This window comes from Sturnira hondurensis, unplaced genomic scaffold (genome assembly GCF_014824575.4).
Source record: "Sturnira hondurensis isolate 20B ecotype Veracruz unplaced genomic scaffold, ASM1482457v3 Scaffold0021795, whole genome shotgun sequence".
NCBI lineage: Eukaryota > Metazoa > Chordata > Mammalia > Chiroptera > Phyllostomidae > Sturnira > Sturnira hondurensis.
Window position 1 is genome coordinate 9,620,453 of NW_028094426.1, and position 26,022 is coordinate 9,646,474.

The 26,022-nt window shown below is 39.2% G+C and overlaps 1 protein-coding gene across 2 annotated transcripts in view; it reads left to right on the top strand.

Moving 5' to 3' along the window:
• EPS8 (EGFR pathway substrate 8, signaling adaptor) overlaps positions 1-26,022 on the top strand; it is a 168,688-nt gene that overhangs the window by 10,230 nt on the left and 132,436 nt on the right. The gene's annotated exons all lie outside the window — the stretch shown is intronic.

The following is a 26,022-nucleotide window of genomic DNA, read 5'->3' on the forward strand; positions in this document are numbered from 1 at the left end:
ATGCATATGGATACAATAAAATACATATTGCACTGTCTGCTGCGTGTGAAGCTGTGTTTTGTTTTAGTGGTGACAGATCTTGTTTGTCCATTTCAGCTTTATCCAGTGATCCTTCTTGTGATGTGAGATAACTATGTGAGATTAGGGATTTGGCTCAACCAATAGCAGGGCCTTTGGCTTTATTCGGCCCACTCTAATTTCTTGATCTAATAGTCCTGGATATGTACAGCTTTATTTAATAGAAAATATCTTTTTAGTTGGTGAAATTTGTTTCTCAATAAAGAAATATTAAGTGCCTATTAAGTGCTAGACATAGTACTAAATAATGAAGATACTATAATTAACAAGACAGACAAGATTCTGTCTTTACCGAGTGTACCATGGCAGAAACCTCAATGAAAAGAAGTATAGAAGAAGCATACATTTTAGGTAAACAATCTAAAATGTGTAAAATAAAGAATAACCTTTTGGCCTTTTCCTCCTTCTGTTCCTCCCTCTTCTTCTCTCTCCTTCTCTTTAATTCCTAAAAGAGTGAAGATATTCACATTTTGTATTATATTAATAATTTTTACATGTATTGATTGTGTGGATTTTTATAAATTATTTTTCCAAATTATGTGTAATTATACAATAATTCCACAAAGGAACAATTGTTATTTATGAACAGCTTTGGGAAAAATTATAGTTCACCAGTACTCCCTTTGCAAGATCTTTGACTATTGCCCTGACTGGTGTGCCCTGACTGGTTGGGCATCCTCCCACAAACCAAAAGATCACCAGTTCGATTCCCAGTCAGGCATATACTTGGGTTGTGGGCCAGGTCCCTGGGTGGGGGGTATGCAAGAGGCAACTGATCACTGTTTCTCTCTAACATTGATGTTTCTCTCCCTCTCTTTTTCCCTCCCATCCCCTCTCTAAAGATAAATAAAATCTTTAAAAAGAAGAAAGATTTTTGACTATTAAGGTCAATTTAAGATCATTCAGACTGGGAATTTAGGAAAGAAGGTCATACTGAAAATCTCAGGATGTTTGTGTTGCTGTAGAGGTGGGGAAATACCTCTTATCTTGAGTTTGGAATGTGGAGAACTTTAAGACTGCATACGAAGTAACACTGTGTTGTACTTTACTTACAAGAAAGAAAAATGCGGAGGACTCCTCCCTTAGTGGGCCAAATGCTTTCTAACACCTCTCAGATTACACACCATTGAAATGATCCCCACAATGTATTTGGCTCATGTGTTTCTGGTTAGCTACTATGAATGAAAGATTTATTACTATCTATTTCAAAAAACTTCTTCATTTGCATTGCTAAGAACTTGATTGTTTGGAAACATCATTAAGAATTGCTTTTAAATCGTAAGCATGTATGGGTAGCACCATGATTGGCACTGAACTAAAAAAATTACTCTGCACAAAGAAGGTTCTGAATTAATATTTCTCAAATCATCAATTACTTGTTGACTGTAGAAGGATTAATGTGTTTAATTTTCCCACATTCTTAGTGATTTGGATCCAGTATTTTTGTAGCTATTATAGAAAGCCCTGATAACCTTTCCCTTGTCTTGCCCATTGGACAGTGTAAAACAGGACCATAGGGAGGAGGAAGTCATACACACTCGCCAGACAGATGATTTGAAGCCTCAGTGACAGGCTTGTGACCTAAATTTCCAAGCTCTGTCTACTTAACTAGAGAATTATAGCTGTTTGCTGTTAGCTTAAATAGCACTAGGCTTGTATACAAGTTGGGTTGTTGGAGAGAGAATGACAGAGGGTAGATACATAAATCCATTTCTGCAGTTTTGCCAGATCCATAACATAGAAGCACTTTTGTTCTAAAAGAAAACTTAATTACTTCGTTTATTATTTCCTCATTTTGGCAGTTGCTTCGAACAAATATTTACCAGTTGATCTGATTAAACAAATTGAGGGCGTACTGAAGGTTGTTTTTGAATACTTTTTTCTTTTTTAAAGATGTTAATTTTAAAGAAAAAAGTAGTATGTGAATATATTGGTAAGTGATGATGGAATTGTTTTTGTGCTTTTGTTCTGCAGTCAATTAGTTCATGCATTTCTGGTGGTAGTTCTTCTACTATCTGGGTAAGGTGAGGCTGTTTTTCTCACATTAAGCAAATATTTATGAATACATGTAGTTGGTTATGTTTATTAAAGTCACATAAGATTTCAGCCTCTTATAAATTTTATAAATTGTTACTGCAAAAATGAGAATTTTTAGCTACCAGTATAAATCAGTTTTGTTTGGTCATACACTGACTTCTCATTGCCGTTTTGCCTCTATATACGCTAGCTAGACATGGATAGGAACTTCTTCTGCTTGTGATTCATACTGTATGTTGAATTATGTTACACCGAGATTATTCTTGCAGTAATTAAACTGATACAGACTTCTGTGAGCTAGACTTAAACCACACTCTTTTTCTAATAAGGACTTGTGGCTTCTACCACATTATGTGTCTGTTCCCACCCCCAACACTTTCTTACCTCTCCAGCATTTCCTGAAGGGGCTCATAAATCCAGTTCTAAAATATTTTATGCCTCTCCCTTTAATAAGTAATTAGACCCATGCATATGTTAAATACCAAACTGCATCAAGGTATCTCATTCATTTTCCTCCTTCCTTTGAGGATGATGGAAGTTCTTTGGCCTCATAATTGCCTTCTAAGTTTCAACTTTTACTTAAACCAAATTGAAGTCAGAGAATCGTCGATAATAAAAATCAATAACATTGAAGTGTAATTTTAGTAATTGAGGTTTCTGTCTCATACAGTGTATTTTGGAGTCAGTTTAAAATGTTCTCTCTCTCGCATGTACATGTCTATGTCCAAGCGTTTATATAGTACGCTCCTGTAGTTCCTGTGTTTCTTGGTGTGGGATTACGCATATCCGGGATCTGTTCTCTTCATGTCCTCTTGCTGCTGACTCATTTCTGTCTTGTTACCAGCTAAGAATCTTGACCAGAATCTTCTGCCTGTTTTTTTCCTCACTTGCCCTGCATTTGTCAGCCAACCCACTGTAGCCTAGTGCCTGAGCTCATGTCTCTAGGTCATCTGCAGTCTTCTGAAAGCCAAACCAAAAGGAAAACATTTAGTTTTATCTGTCTTGATTTTACTGCAGCGTTTACTTGTCAGCTCTTAGAGGCCATGGATTGTGTTTTGTTCCCTGTTGAGTTTTCATCACCTGGAGTCTCCAGTGCTGTGTAGGTTGTCTGTTTGCTAAATGGATGCATGTTTTTAATGGCCACTTTTTTTTTTTTAAAGAATGCTGTCTTCCTTTGGCTCCCATAGTGCTCCTTTCTTGGTTTGCACCCTGTGTTTGTTATCCATCTGCACTTAGATGTTAATTCAGAAGCTCTGCTCTTTGGAGCTGTGTAGGTATTTGAAAGGTGTTCCAAAGTGATCTTCTCAAGTGAGTTCTGGCACCATCTGTTGGTAGCAGGAGAGCCAGTACGTTATTTTTGGGGGGAGCCTCAATTCTTGGTTTTGTTCATAATCTGAACACTCTCAGGTTGAGATGTTTCTGAATTTTCCACAATTCTTTTCTCAGGCTCCACCTCATTTTATGTGTTATTGTCTTCCAAGGCGACTTCAAGCACTCACATTGTTTTAATTAGAACATTGATTCTCCATTCTGTATCTCCAGCTGATGCTGCTGTTCTCCTGAGCTCCAGCGCTGTATTTCTGAGTACACCTGAATGTTGCATGAGTTCCTTCCTTAGACTTTGTCCCAGCACATGTGATAACTTAGAACGACCTGTACACCGAAAATTGTGAGACATTGATGAAGGAGATTGAAGAAACTGTAAGTGGAAAGAAATCCTGTGTTCTTGGATTAAAAGAATTAATATTGTTAAAACGCCCTTTGGGTAACCAAAACAATTTATAGATTCAGTGCAGTCCCTATCAAAATTCTGACAGCATTTTTCACAGAAAAATTTAAAAAATCTTAAAATTTGTATTGAACCACAAAGATCAGGAAAGCTAAAGCAAGGAGGAGAGAAGAACAAGCTAGAAGCATCCTATTTCCTGACTTCAAATGATTATAAAAGCTACAGTAGTCAAAACTGTGGTTCTGGCATAAAAAGAGACATGGACAATGAAACAGAATTGAGAGCCCAGAAATAAACTCATGAAAATATGGTCAACTAATATTTGACAAGGGAACCAAGAATACTCAATGGGAAAAGGATAGCTTTTTCCATGGTTGGGAAAACTAGATGTCCACATGCAAAAGAGTGAAATTGGACTCGTATATACCACTTTCAAAAATTAACTGGACGTAGATTAAAGACATTTTAGGAAGATCTGAAAACATAAAACACTCATAAGAAAATATGAGGGAAGAGCTCCTTGGTAACATTTTTTGGGGAGTACAGCACCAAAAGTATAAACGACAAAAGTAAAAATAAACAAATGAGACTACATCAAACTAAAACACTTCCTCACAACCAGGAAAACAACAAAATGCAAAGTCAACCTAAGCCCTAAGTGGTGGGAGAAAATATTTTTCAGCCATGTATTTGATAAGGGGTTAACATCCTACATATAAAGAACTTGTGTAACTCAGTAACAAACACAAAACACATAGTCTGATTCAAAAATGGGAAGAGAATTTGAATAGACATTTTTCCAAAGAAGACATATAAATGGCCAACAGGTACTTGACAATGTGCTCAGTGTCACTAATTATCAGGAAAATGTAAATCAAAGCCACAATGAGATATCACCCTACATTTTTTAGAATGGCTGTCATCAAAAAGACAAGAAGTAAGTGTTGGTGAGGATGTGGAGAAAAGGGAACCCTTGTGCGCTGTCGGGTGGAATACTAATTGGTGTAGCCATTATGGAAAACAGTATGGAGATTCCTCAAAAATATGAAAGTAGAACTACCATATAACTCAGCAATCACACTACTGGGTGTACTGTAATTGAAGCATATGAAATTAGGATCTCAAAGAGATTTTTGCATCCCCATATTCACTATGGCATTGTTTGCAATGTCAAGACATAGAAACAACCTAAATTTCTTGACAGATGAATGGATGCAGAAAACGTGAGATATTAAAATATATAATGGAATCTTATTCAGCCAGTGGAAAGAAAGATACCATGGATGCATTGAGGGCATTGTGCCGAGTGAACTAAGTCAGACAAAGAAAGACAAATACTGTGCGATCTCATTTACACGTGGAATCTAAAACGTCAGACTCCTAGGAACAGTTGAGTGGTGATTGTCGGGTGCTGGAGTCATGGGGAGGTACTGGTCAGAGGGTGCAAGCTTCCAGCTACGAGATGAATACATTGTGGGGATCTAATTTGTAGCATTGGGAATAGAGTTAATGATACGGTATTATACAGGGGTGGGCAAGTGGGATTACAGTGTTGAGTATACAAAACCGTTTTTCTTGTATTATTATTTATTAATTATTATTTATTTGTATTACAACTATAAACCTACTTTTGCCCACCCCTCTACTGAAATTTGCTAAGAGAATAGACCTTAAATGTTCTTACCATGTAAACAAAAAAAAAAAGCTAATTATGTGAAGTGCTGGAGTTAAGTCATTGTATGCCTTAAACTTATGTGATGTTACATGCCAATTATGTCTCGATAAAACTGGATAAAAAAGAGAAATGGCTATGTTAAAGTCAACATTCTCTGTAGAAACGCCGGCAAATAAAGGCATTAATAAGATTATTTAAGTGATTAAGCAATAAATATCCTATAAAATAATATATAAACATATAAATCATTATAATAATGTATTTAACATTTCTATTAAAGTGGAAATGAAAGTAATAAAATAATTAAAAACTATTTTTAAGAGGTACTTCATTATCTGAAAAATTATTTAGGTGGAAAAGTTGCATATTACAACAAATGGATTACTTCCGCCAAGATGGAGGCATAGGTGGAAACACTGTGCTTTCTCCCACAACCAAGTTTGAATACAACAAAGGTTTGGAGAAACAAAGACACAACCAAAGGACAGAAAATTGAATTATACGGAAGTCCGACTACATCAAACCGTTCAACGGGGACGGTAAGAGGGGTGGAGCCAGCAGCGAGCAGGGTCGGGCAGGACGGGTCCCCCGACCCAGGCGCGCAGGCAGCCTGGAACCAGTTGGGGTGCAGGGCAGACTGACCATGGTCGCACATTTGCGCACAGTGAGACGGACCACGCAGGCCCCAGGGGGTGAGGGCCGACGGCGGTGGCACACTCGCGTGCAGTGGGACGAAACGAGTGGGCCCGGTGACGGCAGCAGCTGCGGCACCGGTGAGGGCCAGGGCGGCAGGCAGCAGACGGGACGCCATAGTCCCTCTTTGACCCCGCCCCCACATACAGCGTCACAACCCAGCGACTTAGTTGCCCTGCGCTAGTGAACACCTTAGAGCTCCGATCCTGCTACGGAATAGGCACGAACAGCCTAAAAGATGGTGCAAGAAGAACTCAAAGTCCCAGAGCCAATAACTCTAAGCGACCGAGAAATTGCCAGCCTTTCAGAAGCACAATTCAAGACACTATTTATCAGGATGCTCACAGAACTGGTAGATTATAGTCACAAATTAGAGGAACATAGTCACAAATTAGAGGAACATATGAAGGCTAAACTGATTGAAATGAAGGGAGATGTCCAGGAAACCAATAGCGATGGAAAGGAAACTGGGACTCAAATCAANAGGAGCTTGTTATATATGGCCTTTATTATGTTGAGGTATATTTCCTCTATTCTCACTTGCTGAGAGTTTTTATCATAAGTGAAAGCTGGGTTTTGTTAAATGCTTTTTCTGCACTCGTTGATGACCATAGATTTTTATTCATTTTGTTTATGTGGTGTATTACATTAATTGATTTGGAAGGAAAACCTATGGCTGACATTGCCAAACACACTTGTCATGTTTACTACTGAATCTACTGCACTATCAGAATTCATCATTTGAAGAATGAAAATGTACTCCTGATTTACTATATATTTTTAATCCTCAGCCGAAGATATGTTTTCTGATTTTGGGGGGTGGGAAGAAACATCAATATGAGAAAGAAACATCAATTGGTTGATGATGGACCAGGGATGGAACCCATAGCCTAGCTATGTGCCCTGACTAGAATCAAACCCACAACCTACTGGTATGTGGAACGATGCTCCCACTAACTGAGCCACCTGGACAAGGCTGATTTGATATTTTTAGTAGATCTTATGCTATAACAAAACCCCAAATACATAAAGGTGTAAACAAGAAAGTAAAACCCATGGAAATCCCAATATGTAGAGATAACACTGGTAATATTCTAAAGAACATTTTCCAGACATTTCTCTGTACATGTATCACTTGTATACATACATATATATAATGAGAGGTCATACAATACTTGCCTTCTTAAAAGCAAAAAATATTGTAATTATTTTTCCAAATTAGTAACATTTACTAATATCCAACAAGCATCTATTAAACACAGCTGTCTGCCGTACAATGGTGAGCAATGTCAATACAGTCCTGCCTAAAGAACTTAAGAGGCAGAGAGATGATTAAACCAACAAACTGTGCTCCATGCTGTGAGAACAACAGAAGAGAGCACTTGAGAGCACTTTACCTATTCCAGGGAGGTGTGAACAAGGAAAACATCCTGAAAGAAGCACCATTTAAAACTGAGGGGAAGGATGAGTAAGACCATGAGTTAAACATACAAGTGAATGGGAGTAAAAGAGAGTTCCAGGCACAGAGAAAGAACATCATGTGGAAGGCAGGGACGTACTATAGTCAAGGATCTGAAAAAGTTGAACTGAAGGAGGGGAGAGAAACGGGGCAAACAGAGATACTGCTGGAAGAGCAGGTAACATAAAAAACCTAGATTCTATTCTATGGGCAGTGCGTAGCCATGGAATTGTTTAAACAAATAAGTGATATGATCAGGTTTGTGTTTTAGAAGGATCAGCCTGATTCCAATATAAAGAATGTATCGGGAAAGGGAAAGCTGAAGACTAAAACAAAAATTAGATCTCAATATAAACAGGTGTAATTTGTCATTTTAATATTTTTTTAACATTTTAAAATATATTTTATTGATTATGCTACTATAGTTGTCCCTTTTCTCCCCTTTATTCCCCTCCACCTGGCACACCCCCTACCACCCACATTCCCCCACCTTAGTCATGTCCATGGGTTATGCATATAAGTTCTTTGGTGTCTACATTTCCTATACTATTCTTAACCTCCCCCCATCTATTTTCTACCTACCTATTTTCTGTACCTTCTCCCCCCTTCTCCTCCTCCCACTCCCCTGTTGCTAACCCTCCATGTGTTCCTCATTTCTATGGTTCCGCTCCTGATCTAGCTGTCCACTTAGTTTGCTTTTGTTTTAGGTGTGGTTGTTGATAACTGTGAATTTGCTGTCCTTTCACTGTTCATATTTTTCATCTTCTTTTTCTTAGATAAGTCCCTTTACCATTTCATATAATAAGGGCTTGGTGATGATGAACTAAGTGACCGAGAAATAGCAAACCTCTCAGGTGCACAGTTCAAATACTGGTGATCAGGATGCTCACAGAACTGGTTGATTATAGGCACAAATTAGAGGAACATATGAAGGCTAAACTAATTGAAATGAAGGGAAATGCACAGGAAACCAATAGTGATGGAAAGGAAACTGGGACTCAAATCAAGGGAGTGGACCAGAAGGAAGAAGGAAACATCCAACCAGAAAAGAATAAAGAAACAATTCAAAAAAATGGGGAGAGGCTTAGGAACCTCCAGGACATCTTTAAACATTCCAACATCTGAATTATAGGGGTACCAGAAGGGGAAAAGAAACAGCCACAAGTGGAAAACATATTTGAACAAATAATAAAGGAGAACTTCCCCAGTCTGGCAAAGGAAATAGACTTCAAGAAATCCAGGAAGCTCAGAGAGTGCCAAAGAAGTTGGACCCAAGAAGGAACACACCAAGGCACATCATAATTACATTAGCCAAGACTAAAATGAAGGAGAGAATCCTAGAAGCAGCAAGAGATAAGGGGACAGTCACCTACAAAGGAGTTTCCATCAGACTGTCAGCGGATTTCTCAAAAGAGGCCTTACAGGCAAGAAGGGGCTGGAAAGAAGTATTCCAAGTCATGGAATCCAAAGACCTACATCCAAGATTGCTTTATCCAGCATAGTTTTCACTTAGAATGGAAGGACAGATAAAGTGCTTCTCAGATAAGGTCAAATTCAAGGAGTTCAAAGCTTACTCTTCTTATATTCAGTGGCTTATTGTCTGTAGTTCGAAAAGAAAGTTATAGATGACCCTTGAATTTTGTGTTTCCTTTGTCACTTGAATGACTTGTATGTAACAGGTATGTTTACCCCAATTCTTATCTAGAGATTTAAAGAAAAAGTAGGAAAGTGAAGGAAATTTGGAATGACTTCTTTTTGTTATCTCAATTGAATTCATGATTAAATTATATAAAATAGGGTTCCTTCTTTTTTCCGTATTTTGAAATTAGCTCTCAATAATAGCACAAGTAATCTTTACAGTGAGGTGGCTTCAGAAGTAATTCAGTGGTGGGGAGCATTTCTAGCCCATTAGAAGAACACAGCTCTGACCCCTTCTCCTTTAACTACTGTATCTAATTTGTTGCCAAATCCTGCTAGTTTTGTTCAGTACATGTGCTTGTGTTTACCCTGTCTGTCTTATGTTCACTGTTGTTGGGCCATGTAACTATTTTCTTAAACTATTACTTCCTAAATGGCCTCTGCATTTGCCTCGATCTTACTTCAGTTTATTTTAATTACTACTTCCAGTTCAGTTTTGTTACAGCTGAGCTCAGACCATGCAGCCCATTACTTAAAACAATGGCCAATGGAAGATTCAGCTGAGATCCTCCACAACCCAGTTACTTTTCACTTTAACTTTAGCCGCACTACCCTCCTTCCTGAAATTACTGAGTACTATACACTTCATCCCCAGTTACCAATTTCTCTGTTTTTAATCTCTGTCCTTTCTTGCTTACTTTACTTGGAAAGTCTTTTAAGCCTATCTGCATATGCAAATATAATCTATCATTTGGCAAATTTATTTCATTCCATCTTTACCTTCTCTGGTAGCCCCTGACCCCTTAATATGTTATCTCAGGATCCTTTGGCACCTATTTCATGTGTGTCTGTCTGTGTGTGTGTGTGTGTATCCTGCCCCCAGGTATTAGGCTTCTCCAAGGTAGGTTCTGTATCTGACTTTCCCTTATGGGAAGGCCACCAGGCCTGGAGCGGCGATTTCATGTGTGATGGATGCTCAGTATCTGTTTGTTAAATAATGAAATAAATGAGCCTCTGTCTTGTACATTTCATCATGAGTTTTGTACCAATAACACCTCAATTCTCAGTCTAAAAAGGAAAATTATAATACTGCCCACAGTTTTTACTGAGCCTAAATTGAAGTACTCTGAAAAAGTTTAATCATAGAGACAATTGGAATGTCCTCTGTTATTTAGGATAAAACTTCTGGCAAACATGCCTGTTTTTCAAGTTCTTCCTAGTTTTTTAAGAGTAGACTGTGATTGCTCCTTTTAAACTTCTCACGGGTCTCATAAGTGAGCCATTGTTTTAAGGTGTTTTATAACTTACTGGGTGAAGAAACTGAATTCTTGAAATAAGAGGCCAATAAAGGTGAGAGTATTTCTATTTCACACTGTCTTTTTCCACCTGTCCTGTCAGTAGGGTACAGTTTTCAAGGTCTGTGTGAATCATCAACCTCTGAGTAGGACAATGAGATTTGTCTGATATTTTGGTGAACTAAACCCTCATGAAAAGGGCCTCAGAAGCCATATTTCAGCACACTGTTTTTAGCAAGCTCCATGGTAGCTATGAATATTTTAATAGTGTGAAGAATGCTGTCTGTTTTTTCAGGCTTTTTTGAATTTATCTTGCATGTTTAAAAAAATGAGTTGGATTCACTGTTGCTTATTAGGGTATTATATTTTAAGTGATTCCTAATCCAGGTTTTTATAATGAGTAAAATCCAATTAAAATATAAAAATGACAAGTAATATGACAGTGAAACTATTTGGGGATTCAGCTGTTGAGGATAAAACAAGTGTAATTGCAAAAAAACATTTGAAAAAGAACAAAACAGGGCTGTGGCCACAACACTTGGGTATTTTTGTGCTGTGTTCAGTTTATTTGGCTTTCTGCTGAGATTCTGGTGTATGTTAGTATTAGACAAAGGACTTGGAATATGGTTACTATTTAGAGATGTTCATTGTCTGGGAGAAATTTAACAGAATCTTGAATATTTTCACTATTTTGTAGAGACTATTTTAAATCATAAATGTGTTTGTATGTTAATATCTGAAAGTGTTTTCTTTCTAGATAATGGTACTTACGATTTACTGTGGAAATACTTTATTGTAATATCTGCCCAAAATAGTGTCTTATTCCGTATTTATTTAAACATTTGAATGCTAATTGATAACCATAATGCTGGTTTTCTTATTTTACTTAAAATTTTGAAAAATCTCCTTGCATATTTTCAAAAGAAATTCATTTTTTTATTTCTTCCCTGTTTATACATCAAACATGGCACTTATTTTAATGAGTCTCAATGAAATTCACAGAAGAATCCCTATCTTGTATTAATGATGTAATAATGACTTGTAACATTTTCTTAATTATATCTCTTATTTTGTATTTTTTTTTGATAAGCACACACCAATGTATTTTGTCAATATTTTTCTGTGGGAAGAGAACTCCTGTTTTTTTTTTTAAGTTAGTTCATGCAGATTTGGTTAATGGAAGATAAAGTGAGATTTTCTGGGACGACAAAGAGTTTGGTTTAACTTGGGGGGAGGGCACAGGGAAAAGGACATGGGACGTCTCTTCGCCAGGAATTTAAACATCTCATAGAGGGAACTGCCTCCCCCTGCAGTGATGAACACTCATAGTTGGGCCTAATTTTTATCTTGATTTTTACATGCCCAAGTGGTTTTAATTTCACTTAGAGGCTTTTAGAAGTATAGTAGATTCAGATCGTATGTGTCTAAGAAATGGTTGTGATCCCTTTCGTGTTTTTTCTCGCCTGCTGAGTCAAAAGATGTGTGAAGCTAGAATCTGCAGAGAGTGCCATGCCTTCCTTTGTCTCTTGTGTCATATTTTCCCTGGTATCATCTTTAAGGTGACTTCATGAGACGTCTGTCACCATGGTTTAATGTTAGCCGTCCACCGGTAAGGGTTAAGAAAACAGCTATATTTTTCTGTATGGATGTAAGTAGATAGCCAGATCATTACTATAATGGAAGGAGATTTTATTTGTTTGATATTAATATATAAAAAACTATTTTCCTCCCCTTTAAAAAAACTGGCTTCTGATAATTCTGTGACTTAAAGTGTGAAAGACTACACATCAACTTTGTGTAACTTTCTGGAGAACTGTTACTATCTCTGCTTTTAACCTTCTTAGATCCAATTGTCTCCATTTCCCCAGGATTATTCAGTCTTAACTGTATGATCCTGAATAGCCGTTAAAAATTGGATACCTTCCAACTGTAACATTCTATAAGTCCTTGATTTTAATTTTCTCAATTATAATGGAAGAATAGTGTGATTCTATTTTCTAAGGTAATGTTTACCATTCCTTTAAATTACCCTAAACTGAGTAAAAAAACTATTTGTAAAGTAACAACCCAAAAGGTAGCTAAGTCTCATTCTCTGGGGAAAAATGGTTCTATTTTTTTGCACTTGAAATGTTTTTATTTGGGAAATCCTTTTGGGAAAATACACTTCCACACATAGCTTAAAACTGACACACGGGTATTCTGACAGGTGTTCCTGGAAGAAGAGCTACAGCCACCAGCCATTTAAACTTTTTTATTGTATCAACTACATTTAGAAGTGAGCAAGGCGTATCACCATTTGTAGCTAGTATGTAGAGTTGGGAGTGTGGGTGAGTATGAAACTTTTTTAGTGTGTTGGAGAAAGAGGGCATTTAGTTCACTGTTAGGAAGAATGGGGAATCATTTCACGCTAAGCTACAGACATCATGGTACTTCAGCACTGATTATCTCCTAAGAAGAGGGACATTCTTTGCATAACCACAGTACCATTTTTTAAAAAGATTTTATTTATTTTCATAGAGAGGGGATGGGTGGGGAAAAAGAGAGGGAGAGAAATATCCATTGCTTGCCTCTTGCATGCCCCCAGTCAGGGGCCTGGCCCACAACCCAGGCATGTGCCGTGGTCAGGAATTGAACAGGCAACCTTTTGTTTTGCAGGCTGGTGCTCAACCCACTGAACCACACCATCCAGGGCTACAATACCATTTTTTACACTTCAAAATTTTAGCACTGATTCAATACTATCATCAGCTTTATAGCGTATTTTCAAATATCTCCAGTTGAACTAAAATTGCCCTTCATAGCTTTTTGTTTGTTTGTTTGCTTGAGCTAGGATCTAATCAAGGCAAATGCATTGTGTTGGATTATTCTCTCTCTTCAGGACAAGCTTCCTCTGACCCATACCTGTGTTGTTTGTTATGGTAGGTTTAACGACTATACTATACTGTGACTATTTAAATTTAAATAGATTAAAATTTGATAAAGTGAAAAATTTAGTTCTTCAGTCACACTAGCCACATTTCAAGTGCTCAGTAGTTATGTGGGGCTGGTGGCTCCTCTGTGGGACAGCACCATCGCACAAAGCTCTGTTGGACAGGTGTAGGAAGTGTGCCACCTCTTTCTGCCTTTCATCAAATTTATTTTTTGAAGAGTTCAGGCCAGTTGTCTTGTTGAAGGTTGCACATTAGGAATTTGTCTTGGCTGTTTCAGAGTGGTCAGATTTGGGCTGTGACAGATTGGCCTTCAAAGATATATAGCTGCAATAACGGCTACATGCCACATCCTTTCTTTAAAAATGGGACTGACACTTCCCTCATTGAGAGGTGGAGTCTTTGTTCTCTCCCCTTTGGTCGTGGGCAAGGACGTGTGACAGGTGACAATTGAAGTAAGGTAGAAGTCATGCCGTGTCACTTAGGACTAACTTGGGATGCCGACCTTTGGAACCCAGCCTCCACACTGCGAGGAAGCTCAGGCCCTCCGAGGATGTTACGTAGTACCAGCCAGGGTCTCAGTTGGTGGCCACATGTTCGAGTGAATGGCCATCAGATGGGTCAGTTCTAGCCGAGGCCCTAGGTGTAGCAGAGCATTCCTCGCTGTGGTCTGTCTGAATTCCTGGTGCACAGAAACGGAGAGAGCTAGTAAATTACTATTACTCTTTTAAGCTGCTAAATTTTGGGAAATTTGTATACAACAATAGATCATTAATACACAGATTGATGCACAGTAATAGCTGTGGTATTAGTAGTGATAACTAATACACAGTTCTGGCAAGAGTGCTATGTAAGCGATGGTGTGCTGTCCTGTTGGGTCACATCAGGAGGCATGAATGTCAGTGTGATGGTTGATCGTACAGAGATTTTAAAATTTGTTCTGCCAAAGTGAGAACCCATAGTTTTCTTGTTTATTTTGACTGAGATATAAGAATATGGTAGCACTTTTTTTGGTTTGTTTTGGTTTGATAATGGTAAATCTACCTAGATTTCTCTGTCCCAAATTTTATTTAAAATTCTTAGTAGGATGTATAGTTTAAGGAAAATAAGAAGGAACAAATCTCACTTTAAAATCTTGGAATCATAAATGTGTTTCTAATAGATAAGTAATGTAAAAATGTTCTGTGTGTCAAATTATTTATATATCATATAATCAAACAGTTATAAATGTGGTTATTGAAATCGTTTTAAACTTTCCCCAAAGCATAACTTCATCTCTGTGTATTTTATAGAAACAGCTTAAAAACATTTTTTAAAACCTTTTAAACCAAAATCTCCTTGCGTATTTGACGTTGGAATTTTCTCAGTATAAAATCACTTTGTGTAAACCCTCCAATAAAGATTGATTTCTGCTATTTATTGCTTTAATTGTATTACTGTATAATTGTAGGTCTACTTTTAGAGTATTTGTTGTCTTTTTCTGGTGAAACTCTATTGCTCAGACTAGGATGTTAACGTCATCAAGTACGTGATATTAAATTTCTTTGTTAATGATACACTTTTACCTGTTACTTGTTTTCAGACAACATCTAACATTTTCTTTCATGTGACTTTGGTTGCAGGAAAAATTCCACATGAGAGTGAAGGGACGATTTTGAAAAGTAAATCAAATACAACTCTTGCTAAGTAAAATGGTGTTATATCTTTATATAGAGAGGAAATGTGATCACAGATGCACCAGAATCAGATGAAAATATACAAGTGATGCTGTCTAGCTTGGGAAAGAGACATCAAAATAAAAATAACTTCCACATAGCTTAAAATTCCAAGAGACGTGGTAATAGGAAGACCTGTGTGTTTAACTTTGGGAGTGTGAGATAAACTTGAAGGTATGTGGGACTATTTAAGAAACGGTACAGAACCGTGGAGTAGAGTCCTTGGAGAGACAGGGAGGGCCTATTTGGGTGGTCGTGCATGCCACTGCACAGGCGTGCAGGAGAGGGCAGAGTAAGTGTGTTTAATTTGAAGTGCAAGTGTGGGTTTAGGTGCTTAGGGAAGGAACTAGTTTAAGGATTTACTGAGTGAGAAACCTGTGGAAGGAGACACCAGTGCTTCAGGTGGTTTCGAGATGAATACTTCTAAATGTGAAAGAGGAAGTACTGGTTTCCCAAAACCTTGAGACAGAGAGCATCGGCTGAAAGATTTTGAAAAGGCTTCCAAAGGGTGCTCCATGGGAGTGATGTTATCTGCATACACCTTTGATAGATGTTGTCTGTGTAAACTTGTTCTCCTGACATCCTGAACCAGCAGGATCAAGCAGACTTGGCCTCTGGGCAGCTTTCCAGGTACTGCCCTACTGGCCAGTGTGGTGTTTTGGTGGAGAGGTTATTCAGGGAGAGGAACTGCAGTCCCAAAGGCTCAGGCTTCCAAGGAGGAACTGCGCTCCCTCCCTTCATACCTTGGAGAGGTGGAGTAGACTAAGTGACTGGTAGAAATGCCCGTGGGGCTTAATGATTGCTCTGGACTCACATCGCATCCATTTACATGTTCCCTAGGCAGTCCACATTCCCGTCTCTAACACTTGGGGACAAAATAAAGGTGATATTGTTTCTCGTAGAGATTTTTGTGTGTGTGGGGTTCTTTCACCTATTTCATTCACATTTTTGCTCAATTTGTTGATACAGTTTGCTTAAAATACACGGGGTTGGGTGTTCAGGGAAAGCAGTGATGATTTCCAGTTATGGGCACAGGGTCTGAGCATTGTTTGGATGTCTTTGTCTCTGTGAGCGTACACGACTGTTGCCTTGTTCGCCCAGGATCTGAAGAAGGACACCTATTCATTTATTTCCCACTCACCACCAAGCCGTGCCGACCACTATGTCTTCCGATAAGCTCCTAAATAAAATATTTCTCTCCCTCTCTTTTTCCAACCACTATGTCTTCCAATAAGCTACTGAATAAAACAGGACTATGTTATTATGTGACTCATCTTTCTTGAGTGGTCTCCTCCCATATTTTAGATTTCTAATGGTGTGTGAAGAGATTCAGGGTTTCCATTCCTGCTTTTTCCTTTCCTGCCAAGCCCATGACCCCTGCCCACTACATCTTTCCTTCTTCTGCCTGCAGTTTTGGTTTGGATTCTGGGCTCTCTGGGAGTTTATAGAGCAGAATTCATTTAAACTCTCTCTCCCCACCCTTTTTTTTACAAATGGGACAAGTATCTGAAGTGAGGTCAGGCCAACACCTACTGTGATGGAATCTTCCCCTCATCCTCCTGGCACAGGGAGAGAATTCATACAGTGGAACAGTGGCGTGCACCTGTGTATCCACACAGTGCTCATTGGGATAAAGCTAACGCACAGGTGGAGGCACAATGCGGTGACTCCTTTGCCCAGCTCTGTTGTTCTGCTTGGTCCCAAGCCAGATGGCAGCCTGGTGGGTGAACCGTTGGCTCTGGCCTTTCCCCGACCCCCTCAGGTCTAGGATAAAGTGCCCAGCTGTCCCTTCTTTCGCAGGATTTACCATGTGGAAACAGTGAATGCCCTCACTGTTACTTGATATTTACATAATTTTGTTTTAACTTGCAACTATAGTATTACCAATATGTTTTCATTGGTGATATGAAAGCTTCAAATGCTTGCTAAAATTCAAGAATGTACTCCACTTAACACCAGACTGTTTAAGTATTAAAAGATCTTCTGGAGTGAGCCTGGCACAGAAAGTGGAAAGCTTTGAACTAGGTTGAACTAATACAGTTCATGAACTATGTAGATAGCTATCTTGATTACTAGAAATGCTTCTATTGAGGTTTGCATTAATTAGTTTTAGTACCTTTTATCTTTTAGCCACGTTCTGACATCTGGAAGACAGAAGTGAACATCAAGTTCTCCCTCAAGTGGAAATATATCCACTGCATCTGATAGTACTTAGGCTTTTGTGCCTAGATTATACTGAAGTATTAAGTGTGCCTTGTCTGAATAATGGTTATAGATTTTATAACTGTTACTGATTTGTTTTCAAGTTTGAAATGTAGTTAGAGGTATATGATGAAATCAAGAAGGAATTTGGAAAAAAGAAACAGAGACCTATTCATTTTATAGAGCTTCATCTTCATAGATCCTTCATTTGAAAGACTAGATTTGCTTTCAGTGGTTATGATACATTACTAGTAGCATTCTTACAATCGCATTTTATTTGGGTTTTGCTTATTTTTTTAAACTTTCTTTAGAAGAAGTCCAAGAACTTTATTGATGATGTTTCAGAGGCATACGAATGTTTCTTAAACCTAAATAACTTTGGTAGGTTGGCAGGGCAAACCCTTTTTCCTGCTATCCCAGACTGGATTCTCTCGCGCACTTCTGGGTTTGTGGCTCAAGGAAATACCCTGATTTCTTAAGGATCCAGTTACAGCCTCAGTTACATTCCTTAAGACACAATCCTATAAATAAATGATAGCTATCCTACAAATGCCCCTTGCACCATCATATCAGTGAAATGAGAAAATTAATATTGTCGATGTCATTAGAAAAGTAATGATTGCTTTCCCTTCCTCATAGGATTTTATGAAATGAAATGCTATAGTAAATTGAAAAGTATTTCAAGATATTAGGTGATCAATTAAGAGACACTATGATTATGATTGTTACTATTATTGCAGTTAACTTTTGTACTGTTACTTTTATTACAACTAACATCTCAGTTATCCTTTGCTGTTAGAGTATAATTTCTTGGGTCCATCTTCTCTATTTTCTGACTAACTTACCAGAAAAGGGGAGGGAAATTGTGGCAATTGGTAACATGGAATTTGTTAGAGACTTTTTAAACTTTTTTTCGTTGGAGAATCTGAGGACTCAATATAATAATCCTGACTCTGGGCCCCTAAACTGCTCCCCCCCCAATTTCATTGAGGTATAATTGATAAATAAAAATTGGACATATTTAATGTGTACAATGTGATGGTTTGATATACATACACACTGTGAAATGGTCACTGCAGTCACGTTAATTAACACATCTAGCACCTCACATAGTGGTGTGTGTGTGTCACGTTTTCTTTATCCATTCATCCATTGATGGACACTTTGGCTCTTTCTGTATCTTGCTATTGTCAGTAATGCTACAAGGAAAATGGGAGTACGTCTCTATGAGATACTGGTTTTATTTCCTTTGTCTATATATACTCAGAAGTGAGATTGCTGGATTGTGTGGTAGTTCCACTTTAAATTTCATAAGGAACCTCCATACTGTTTTCCATAATGGCTGTACCAATTTGCATCCCCACGAACAGGCACTAAGGGCTCTTTTCTTACCACCTAGCCAACGCCTGTTATCTCTCGTTTTCTGGCAGTAGCTGTTCTCACAGGTGTGAAGTGGTATGTCATTGTGCCTTTGATTCACATTTCCCAGATGATTAGTGATGTTGAGTGTGTTTTCATGAATTTGTCGGGTAATTGTATGTCATCTTTGGGAAAATGCCTATTCAAGTCCTTTGCTAACTTTAAAAATCTGGTCATTTAGTTTTGCTATTGAACTGTGTGTGTGTTTCTTATGTATTTTGGATATTAACCCCACTATCAAATACGTGATTTGCAAAGGTAAATTTCTTTTCATTCCATTCCTGAAGAGTACTTGATCTCTGATGAAAGGCCCAGTCCTGCTCAGGAGCGCCAGCTTTGCTCTTTGGAGAATTTTGAGAATGCTGATTTGTTAGCTTCTTACTTGATACCAAGCACCACTGCTGCTGGTTTTATTTTAACTTTGAGGCTCAGTCTGGTAACTGGGTTTCTGTCTTGCTTGTTTGATAGAATCTCAATTGCACTCCAGGCCTAAGCACTGATTTCCTGTCCAGAACCCCTTAGTTCTCTTTGATTTCCTACGTGTCGCTGACCCTCCTCCTCCCTCCATACTTCCCATCCCCCCACACTCTGGGCATTAAGTCTTGGTTAAGTCTTAGTTTCTTCGCCAGCAATTTTGTTAATGTCTAACATGTTATCTGAACTATGGTATGAGTAGAATTTGGTAGGACTGATACTAAGGAAAAGAGAAGGTGTTGCGAGGAAAAGGGTAGGGGGGGAAACTGGACACAAACAGCATAAAAATACAAAGGGACAGGCACATTCTTCATTCACAAGGTTGTGAATTTCATGAAGGAAAGATGTCCTTTTGTTCACTGCTGTGTTTGCAGTGTCTGAAAATGTGCGCAGTATTTAAATTATCCAGTAAATATTTGTCAAATGAGTGTTTGGGGGATTGGCTGAATTAACTGGCTTGCCTGAAGGGTACTTCAGTGTGATCTTTAAGGATTGGGAATCACTGTGGCTTTGTTTATTGTTATAGTTCCATATGTTTTTGCGGAATGAATGAATGAGTATTGGGATTAGTGGAGTTGAGGCCAGAATGCTGAAATTGATAATGCAGAATCTTGAATGCTAAGCTAAGGATTCAGTTTTTATTGTGAGCAGGAAAGCAGCAGAGTTCTGGATCTTATTGTTTACTTTTTACTGTTGAATGTAATTAAGAGTTTTGTTTTCTAAGTATATACTCTTATTTGAGTGAAAGATTCAGGAAGAAAATCTTTCTGATACTAAGGAAAAGAAGGGATTATTTTTTTCACAAGATGTTCCTTTTTGAGTTAATTTAGGTCCAGTGCCTAAATGAGTGGGTATGTTTCTAAAACATGCTTTTAAAAATTTGCCTGTGTGAATAGTCAGCATGTTTATGTACATCAACACCAGAAATATATTTCTATCCAATAGCATAACTCAATGAAGTGATGAAAGGCATACACTGTTTTCATTCTTTCTGGTGTTTTGGCATCTTGTAGTGTTAAGCAATATTCACTGAGAATCTTTGAAGCTGGGTACCCGAGTGAGTGTTTCTAGGTATCAGGTTCCCTTCTTCGTCTAACTTCATCTCTGGACTCTGGCTTGGACCATGTTAGGCCATAAGGATGTATGCTTTTTAAACACCAGTGCTTGGGTAAGTGGAACTCATCCAAAGTACAAACCAATTGATCAAATTGAGGAGAAGGGCTTATCTTGATAGATACACTTAGATGGATTTCTTCTTGAGGTTTTGTCTTCATTGAGTGCTTGGACTGCTTATAAGATCAAATCATCCCCTTGTTTGTGATATGCATAGTTTCATGTAAAAAATAAGAGGTTTTTTTTGCGGGGGTGCGTGAATGTCTGCCAGAGGGTAGAGTACAAAGCCAGGCTTGCTAATCATGGACATTGCTTCTGTCAGCTATGAACTAAAACTGGAGTTGGAATTAGGGCAGGGCCGTGGCAAACACACACTGAGCACCAGAGTGGCAGTTGGGTTGCTACAAGGTGGGAGGTCATTGTCACTCTTGGCTCCCTGCTTTCTCTTTATCCTCATCCAAGCACCCAGCAGGTTCAGAAGGATACAGTCCGATTCTCGAGGTTGTTGTCTTTAGGAGGAAACAGAGGAAAGTTACCATCTGAAATTATGGACATGGGGGCAAAAAGCAGGAGACTTGAACCTTGAGGTTTCTGAAATGTACGTATCTTATGGGAGGAGCTTCATTTTCCTTAGATGAAGTACTGGAGTCAGTCTAGATTTTGTTTGCATTAGGAACTGATTGTTTTTAGGCTTACTGGTGAGTGCACAACCAAACTTTCCTAAGCAATATTGGAAGATGTAGGAAATAAAGAGGAAAGTAGCCATTCATAAACTCAACATACAAAGATAGTCACTGAATATTTCTGTATTTGATTTTAATGATGAGTGATATGCTGTATGTTGTTTTGGTGAGGATATTTGTCTTCCTGCCACTTCTATCATAATTGTTATTGTCATTATTGCTATTATAATCATCAAATGCTTATTAATTTCTTCCTATGAACAAAGCAAGTTCAAGAAGAGTGGAGAAGATAAATAAATGAAAGATGTGAGATAAGGGGATAATTTTCTATTTTGGTCTCTGTATATGTCCTGTAAAAATAAAATTACAGTGTATGTTTTATTCATTCAACAAATGACTGTTGAGCTTCCTGATGTGCCAGACACTGTATCAGTTTTGATAAATAATGTTGAGTGAGATGAAGTTTCTGCCCTTGAACTTACTGTCCAGAGGAGGTGATAGACAAGCAAAGAAGAATTTCAATAAATTATAACATGTGACTTTTCAGTGAAGTGCCACAGAGAGCAAGTGCTATAGAAAAATATTGCATTAAAAGATATATTAAGTAACATTGAATAATGTTGGGAAATAGGATAAAAACAGTTTTAATTCTTATTTATTATGCCGGCCTTCAGTGAGAAGCCATAACTTAAAACAGTTAAGTTATAAGTACATTCTGGTAACAGTGAAAATAATATAGTTCGGGGGCACTACATTCAGCTCTTCCAGAAGAACACAGACTATCTTGTGGAATTTGGTTAAATGAAATTTGGTTAATTTCTCTAATATTAATTGCTTTAAGATTTGCTTTTGTCAGGAGTTTAAGGTTAACATTTGACCAGAGTGTGAGATGCTGCTTCCCACGGTGCAGATTGAATGGAAGACCGAGTGTTTTATATTCTAGGTTGGCAGGTGTCAAGGTTGGTATTCCATTATGAAATCTGGGAAATCTGATCTGCATTTTTGTTTCTTTTGCCTAGACAATGGTTACATCCACCTCTGCAAGGAGGGAATTTGAAGGGAAGCAAAAAAGCTTAGGTCTGTTGTACTGTGAATGTTTTGTCCTTACCCTTCATAAAGCGGGTTGCAGAATAGAATTATAAACCAACTTGGTGTATTTTGTTTTCTTTTTATATCTGGTGAGTGAAATGAGAACTTATTTGTTCATACCTCATTTGAGTTGTTCTGATCCAGGTGAAAAATATCATGAGAGCTGTGGAATTTCTGTCCCTGGAGATGGTTAAGAAACTGTGTTCAAACGCTTAACTGCCTGAAATTGTTTGTGTAGAGATTTGTGTGTGCTACTTTAAAAAAACAGGATGTATAAAATCCCAGGCTTAGAAAATTGATATGATTAAAGATGATTCTTCTTTTTCTAATCCTAGTTTCATTTTCTGCTAAGTGAATTTATTTGGCAATAAACAAATACTTAAAATGAGCATTTGCCTTATGAATATTACTTACATAGTATCTTTTTAAAAGATTTTATTTATTTATCTTTAGAGGGGAAGGGAGGGAGAGAAGGAAAGAAATATCAGTGTATGGTTGCCTCTCGTGCGTCACTTGCTGGGACCTGGCCTGCAACCTAGGCATGTGCCCCGACTGGGAATCGAACCACGATCCTTTGGTTCGCAGGTCCGCACTCAATCCACTGAACTATACCAGCCAGGGTGTACTTACATAGTATCTTAATTTGTATTTGTGAAGCACTTGTCAGTTATCAAAACACACTGTATTATTTGAGCCACAGTAGTCTTATATAGTAGTCAAGGCTGATAGAATGATTATCTTCATTTTGTTGATGAGGGATCGGGAGATAAGAGGTTCTGAGACTTGCCTGTGACTGGGAGATATTTAGTGGCACCAGCCTTTTTTAAAAAAATATATTTTATTGATTATGCCATTACATTTGTCCCATTCCCCCCCTTCACTCCCCTCCCCCCTGCACACCCCTCCCCCACCATTCCCCCCCTTTCGTTCATGTCCATGTGTCACAAGTTCTTTAGATTCTGTATTTCCCATAGTATTCCTGCCCTCCCCCCTGTCCATTTTCTACCTACTGTCTATGCTACTTATTCTCTGTACCTCCTCCCCCCTTCTCCTCCTCCCACTCCCCTGTTGCTAACCCTCCATGTAATCTCCATTTCTATGGTTCCACTCCTAATCTAACTGTCCTCTTAGTTTGCTTTTGTTTTAGATGTGGTTGTTAATAACTGTGAGTTTTCTGTCCTTTCACTGTTCATGTTTTTTATCTTCTTTTTCTTATAGAAGTCCCTTTAGCATTTCATATAATAAGGGCTTGGTGATGATGAACTCCTTGAACTTGACCTTATCTGAGAAGCACTTTATCTGCCCTTCCATTCTAAATGAAAGTTTTGCTGGATAAAGCAATCTTGGCTGTAGGTCTTTGGATTTCATGACTTGGAATACTTCTTTCCAGCCCCTTGTTGCCTGTAAGGTCTCTTTTGAGAAATCCACTGACAGTCTGATGGGTACTCCTTTATAGGTGACTGTCCCCTTATCCCTTGCTGCTTCTAGGATTCTCTCCTTCATTTTGGTCTTGGCTAATGTGATTATGATGTGCCTTGGTGTGCTCCTTCTTGGGTCCAACTTCTTTGGCACTCTCTGAGCTTCCTGGATTTCCTGGAAGTCTATTTCCTTTGCCAGACTGGGGAAGTTCTCCTTTATTATTTGTTCAAATACGTTTTCCACTTATGGCTGTTTCTTTCCCCCTTCTGGTACCCCTGTAATCCGGATGTTGGAACGTTTAAAGATGTCCTGGAGGTTCCTAAGCCTCTCCTCATTGTTTTGAATTCTCATTTCTTCATTCCTTTCTGGTCGGATGTTTTGTTCTTCCTTCTGGTCCATTCCATTGATTTGAGTCCCAGTTTCCTTTCCATCGCTATTGGTTTCCTGGACATCTCCCTTCATTTCAATCAGTTTAGCCTTCATATGTTCCTCTAATTTGTGACTGTAATCTACCAATTCTGTGAGCATCCTGATAAACAGTGTCTTAAATTGGGCTTCTGAGAGGCTGGCAATCTGTTGGTCGCATAGAGTTATTGGCTCTGGGACTTTGAGTTCTTCTTGCGCCATCTTTTGGGCTGTTTGTGCCTGTTAAGTAGCAGGATCGGAGTCCTAGGTTTTCACCAGAGCAGGGCAACTCAGTTGCTGGGTTGTGACGTTGTATGTGGGGGCTGGGTCAAAGAGGGACAATGGCTTCCCTCTGCCGCCCGCTGCCGTGACCCCCACTGGCACCGCAGCCACCACTGTCACCAGGCCCATGGGTTTCGTTCTACTGCACGTGAGTGTGCCACTGCTGTCAGCCCTCCACCACTGGGTTCATCCCCTGGGGCCTGCATGGTCTGTCTCACTGTGGGAGAATGTGCGACCTTGGTCAGTCTGCCCCGCACCCCGACTGGCTCCGGGCTGCCCGTGCGCCTAGCGCCTAGGTCGGGTGGATCTGTCCTGCCTGACCCAGCTCCGCTGCTGGCTCCGCCTCTCTTACTGTCCCCGTTGAATGGTTCGTAGCTGTTGGACTTCCGTATAATTCCGTTTTCTGGTCTTTGGGTGTGTCCTAGTTCTCCAAAACTTTTGTTGTATTCAAACTTGGTTGTGGGAGAAGGCACAGTGTTTCCACCTATGCCTCCATCTTGGCGGAAGTCCTGAATTCTTGTTTCTTTATTCTTTTCTGGTTGGATGTTTCTTTCTTCCTTCTGGTCCACTCCCTTGATTTGAGTCCCATTTTCCTTTCCATCACTATTGGTTTCCTGTGCATTTCCCTTCATTTCAATCAGTTTAGCCTTCATATGTTCCTCTAATTTGTGGCTAAAATCAACCAGTTCTGTGAGCATCCTGATCACAAGTGTTTTGAACTGTACATCTGAAAGGTTGGCTATTTCTTGGTCACTGAGAATTATAGGCTCTGGGGCTTTGAGCTGTTCTTGAGCCATAATGTTTGGTCTGTTTGAATCTGTTATGTATGAGGGGTGGAGCCCTAGGTGTTCACCAGGGTGAGGTGACCCAGTTGCTGGGTTGTGACACTGTATGTGAGGGTGGGGTCAGAGAGGGGGGAAAATGGCGCTTTGCTCCGCTCTTTTCTCTCTCAGATTTCTGTCCCCTCTGCAGCTTCCCACAAGCAAATTGGGCCCCTCTGGCGCTGATTCCCAGGTGTGTGGGCCTGTGTACCCTCCAAGACCCTGTGGGTCTCTCCAGTGAACTCTCTGTGGGCCTGGGAGCCTCTCCCAGCACCTGGACCTGAGAAAGTCTTTCCAGTTGGAGCTTTCAGGCTCTAATTCCCATCTCTGGGGCCCTAGCCTGAGGGGTCTGTCTCACTGTTTGCTCCTTTGATTGGTTTATCTGGGAGTGCGAATGTGTGACCGTAGTCAGCCAGCGGCCCTGCCCCCTCACTGGGTCCACCCATCACAACCCCACGCCCGGGATCCACCAACCACCTCTACCTCAGCTCCTGGGTCGGTCGACCGAATGCTCTTTCCGGCCCAACCCCCGCTCTGCCGCTGCCTCCGCCCTTCTTACCGGTCTGGCTGGGTGGTTCATTGTTGTCGGACTTCTGTACAGTTCAGTTTTCACTGTTTTGGCTGCGTTTTTGTTTCTAAAACTTTGCTATCTTTAAATTTAGTTGTGGGAGGGAGCACAATGTTTCCACCTACACCTCCATCTTGGCGGGAAGTCCCCCACACCAGCCTTTTTTGATGGCAAATTCTTTGATCTTTTTAGTATGTGTGAAGCTCTAATTATTTGCTCAAGTGAGTATTCTGTTTTTAGTAAAAAGCAGGCCAGTGCCAATTCCAGGGAACCGGATGATGTCTCTGGGACACTGATTTCT